The following is a 5,214-nucleotide window of genomic DNA, read 5'->3' as shown; positions in this document are numbered from 1 at the left end:
CTCCACTACCCAAACATCTGAAGAAGCTTGTGCATTTAGCATCCCTAATGAACCATGGAGATAATATCCGAATTTCTCTTGGCGACCAAATACACAACAGATGGCTCCTCCAGGTTTCACCAATCCGCCTGTTCGACCATCCACCAACTATACTCCATACCGTCAAGGGAATAATCAGAAGTACCAACAAGGTCAAAATCAAGTTCTGAGCAATTCAAATCCTACCTACCAAAACAACCACAACCTTGTTCCCGTGAATCAAAATTACAGATATCATCCTCAACCCACTAACAATAACCGTGAACTAGTTCATGTTGCTCCTCCTGCGCAATCTTCTACTAATAAGACGACTGGGACTTTCCAAGCATACATGAATCAACAATCTCAAATCCTGATGTCTATCCAGCAATCTCTTTAACTTTTAGCTCAGGATAAGAGTTAAAAGGGTGTGTTTCCTAAACAAGCAGTTCCAAACCCTAAACCAGCAAACACTGCCTTCGAACTCAACAATGCATCAGGTACAGGTAATCCAAACAAAGGTGAGGTGAATGCAGTCACTACTTTTCATTCTGGCAAAACTGTAGATAATCAAATACGTATGCCAGATGATCACCCACATACAGTTGAATCTCCCAATGTACCTGTTTCTAATGTTGAACCTCCATGGGAAGCACCACTTCCAACCAAGTCATCATCCACCACACCGGGAAATGAGCAAGCTGATCCATATGCCAAATTCTGACCAAAGGCACTGTTTCCTGCACATTTGCCAAGGAACAAACCTGATGAAAATTTTGATGAGATTCGAGAAACGTTTAAGAATTTGACCATCAACTTACTATTTCTCGAGGCTCTCAAACAATTGCCAAAACATGCAAAGTTTCTGAAAGATATGTGCACCACCAAAAGGAAAACCAATGTTCCTCAACAAGTGTGCCTCACTGAACAGTTCCCTTCCATCACTGAAACCAATAGTATTGTAAAATACAAAGACCCAAGAAGACCCACCGTTCCATGCACATTGGGAGACAAGTATACTGCTACTGGATTACTAGGCCTAGGCACAAGTGTGAACTTACTTCCATATTACCTGTTCAAACAACTAGGTCTACATGAGCTCAAACCTACCAACATGACTCTACAGTTAGCCGATCTCTCAATAAAGTATCCCAAAGACATTGTGGAAAACATCCTCGTAAAAGTCCAAAACTTTTACTATCCCGTAGATTTTGTCATTCTGGATACATAAGTTGCCTGTGACTCCATTCCGATCATCTTAGGGTGACCTTTTCTTGCAACTGTAAATGCCCTCATAAACTATCGAGATGGTTCCATGAACATGTCTTTCAAAAATATTTTTGTCGAGGTTAATGTTTTCAAGTTAATGAAATAAATTCTAGTGCACCACGTTAGCATGGTTAATTGATAGTCTCGCGCAAGGTTATTTAACAAACTCTTTTCCTAACGATGAAGTACACCAATTTCTTTCTTTTGGTGTTTCAGAATTTGATGTTGACTCATACACTAAGGACGTCACAATGTTATTAGAGTCAATACCACTACTTGACCCTACTATAGGGTTGTCTGACGATTTTGAAGAACATCAATCCATCTTCTCTATTGAAGACAACTTTCCTTAAGAATCTTTGATCCCAACTCCTCCCACTCCTGATTTAAAGCCTCTTTCTTCGGATTTGAAGTACGAACATCTTGATCCCAATGGTAGTCACCCAATTATTATTTCATCCAAATTGACTGCCAATCAAGAAGAGCGTTTAATTCATGTCATTCAAGAACACCGTTCTGCAATAGGATGGTCTTTAGATGACATCAAGGGAATTGACCCCAGTGTGTGCACCCATCTCATACATCTTGAAAAAGGAGCAAAGACGTTACGTGAACCGTAATGTTGTTTGATAACCCGTAAAAACAATAAAACACTAATATTAATGTTAACAAGAACACTAATACGCAATCCTACCGTTCTTACGTTTAAATCAATTCTTCTTACTCTCAAAATATAATCATGCAATATAATGAGTAAGGAATTCGTTCCACTCTTAAACCCTCAAGACTTAAATAGAATTCAATTATTCAAACACAAGGAGCGATTGAGAGTGATGTGTTTGGTGTTTAAACTAAAACTAATTATAAATTTAAGACAACTAAATCTAAAGATTCTAACTTTATGAAATTTAACAAACAATAATTAAAATCTAACATCAATAACTACAAAATGACTAACAACCAAGAAATGAAATTAGATCTAAGCAATAGATAACTGACAAAATCGAATTTGATCAATAATAAACTACTTGATTTATCTAATGAAGCAATAACAATATTTTAATACTTTAAATTAAAACAAGGGAAATGAAAACTAATAAAAATGGAGATTCAAAACTAGATCTAGATCTAAAAACTAATCTAGATCTATCTTTTTCTAACCCTAAACTCCATTAACATTAGCTTCCTAACCTAACTGCCATTGACTGCCATTAACACTGAGTCAAGCTTTTGTTTTTATACATCCAGATCCAAAAATCGTGCATGGGCTTGGAGCCATGTTTTGGGCCAGAGAATCAGGCCCAAAACCCAATTCTTTCGGTCAAAAAAGGCCTCTTCAGCTGCAGTTCGCTTCAACAGACTTTTCGTCCACTTCTGCTCCTCTGATTGGGTCAAGGCTTGGACCATTGGAAAGCTCTTTCCGAGCCGGTCGTTTTGACATAAGGTAGGCCCAATTCTGAGGTCTGAGTCTAAAGATATGGTCTTCGGAAGTTCTGCTGACTGTTGCTCCTTTATCTCGCTAAAGTGGCACATTTCTGCACATAATGGACTTTGAAGCCTGAAATGCATAAAAACACGTAATCAGTATTAACTCTTACTTATTATTCACATAATTGGTCTAACAGTATGATTATTAAGGGGTTAAAACTACAGTTTTGGGCTCTTATCAAACCACCCCCAAACAGCATTTTGTTTGTCCTCAAGCAAAGATGAGAAATTAGAATAAGTGACCAAAAATGGAGTTCTAACTACTCTCGTTTCACTGAGTCGCGATTGCATTGACCATATGCAACAAGGCCTTAAACCACTAGGAATTCCCTAGTGGGCCGAGTTATAGCCTCGTGAGAGTTTTCCAAATGAAGGTACTCACAAACTTCATCTATACTACAACGACTAAGAAATAAAACTATTGTTTCCTCATTCATGTCTCAACTATCTATACATCTCACTAGCAAATACATAAGAATAACCCATTAGAACCCTAAGCTAATATATGCATAATAATCAATCATCTAAAATAAACATATAACAATGAGTAATACTATGAAATGTAATAGCAGGTCCGTTTTAAAAACTTCGGAATAGTCCTTAAGTAGGTCCTCACATTAATGTCAAGACAAAACCACTCTGATTTTTCCACTCAAGTTTTAGCTACTCCGGTGTGTGCGGTGGGCACACTTTACCTTACAATCTCAATGACAAACGGGGAAGTTTCGGAGTCGATCAAACACATCCGCCACTTACTATCACACTAACCTATTCCTAATTGAGCTAGAGGTCTTTATTAGGTGTCAGGGGATTAGGAGATGGTTTTGAAGGAAGGAAATGGATATACAAAAGGACAAGTCTGAGATAATAGAGTCTTCATATTATATAACTTAGAAAACCTTGTTATTTTCTTTTTGCTTCTATACTTTGTTTCCATCATTAGCCATATTTTTTTCTTTTCTTTTCTTTGGCTTTTGACTCCCTTTTATTCTATTTTTGGAGTTTTTATTTATTTATATTTATATTTTTCTTTTCTTTTCTTTGGATGGAAACTTCTTTTCTTTTCCTCAAGCAACTAACTAATTTTTTGTTTACACAGGTTTTTCTCTTCTTCTTTTCTTCACTCATTCTATTCTCGGACTTATTCTAGATTGGGTAAGTTTTTTTTTTTTATTTTGTTTTGTTTTGTAATGTGGTAAAGGAATTGTGGTTTATGGAAGGCTAAAGAAAGGCTCGAGGGGCTTAATTAGCTGAAAATAATTCATAGGTTTGAATTTTTGGCTATATCGATCCAAAAGAGGGCCTAAATTCTCGCTTAGGATATGGCATAGTGATCAAGCAAGTGGACGTGTGATTTTCTATCCGGATTTTACTTCTCCCTTGTGTCATTTCTCAAATATTTCGGCTTCATATAAGGCTTTAGGCTATATTCTCACAGGATTTGTAGAATAAGTACTCTAGCCTAGATTTCAGAAACTTACTACTAACAATCATAGATACTCATGTAATATATTTATAGATAGATGCAAAGATTATTACCTACATATTAACCTAAGTTTCTAACAATTATTACGATGCAAAAGCTACATTGAGACTTCTAGATTGTTAAGAGCATAGAGAAAGAAAACAATACCAATATTCCTAAGTGTATAGCATAAACTTATTTGTTTATATTTTTGAAATTTTTAACTTGAAAACAAATGCATATTATACATATCTATATCCTAACAGATGCCTTAATTACACGTATTTCTATGCCCCCAAACAAGAAGAATGCTTTGTCCTCAAAGCATTTAATTAAAGAGGGTAGAAAAAATACCATGGAAATGCGGAAATTCGAACATCCGCAAAACAAGGTTAGAATATACTAATATAGGAAATAAAAACCGACGCGAACTCTATAAGAGTTCCACCCATTATGGGGTTAAAGAATTAAATTGCTTGGGACATAAGCGCACACTAACCGAAACTAAAAACTTGCCTCCACTCAAATAAGCGTTTATTCATCATCCCTCTTCTATAATGAAGTGAGGTTCCTTCAAGGCCCTACCATGCCATGATAATTTGCCATGCTTCCCCGCCATTTATCATCTATGATTGCTAACCTATTAAGCCACTTGGTCGGATGGGGTGTAAGGTGCAACCCGATGAGGTTGTATCCTCCACCCTCGCCAAGTCATTGCGACCGGAAAGATCCGATAATATAATTGGTGGGTCTCACAATGTCGACCCAACCCAATCCGTGGAAACGGGCACAAAAAATAGGAAAGAAACATAGCATAATACGGAAATTAGAAAGAGCATAAGAAGGTACTTATGCCTCATGCTATGGGCTCGAGCTAAACTAGACATCAAAGTTCGGGGGAAGGTCATGGCACATACGTCCCGCGTGGCTAAAGCAAGGAAGACGCCGCAAGTGGCATCATTCACGTAAAAAAT

The sequence above is a fragment of the Coptis chinensis genome, chromosome 8 (genome assembly GCF_015680905.1).
Source record: "Coptis chinensis isolate HL-2020 chromosome 8, ASM1568090v1, whole genome shotgun sequence".
Taxonomy (NCBI): domain Eukaryota; kingdom Viridiplantae; phylum Streptophyta; class Magnoliopsida; order Ranunculales; family Ranunculaceae; genus Coptis; species Coptis chinensis.
Note: the sequence above shows the minus strand (reverse complement) of the source record.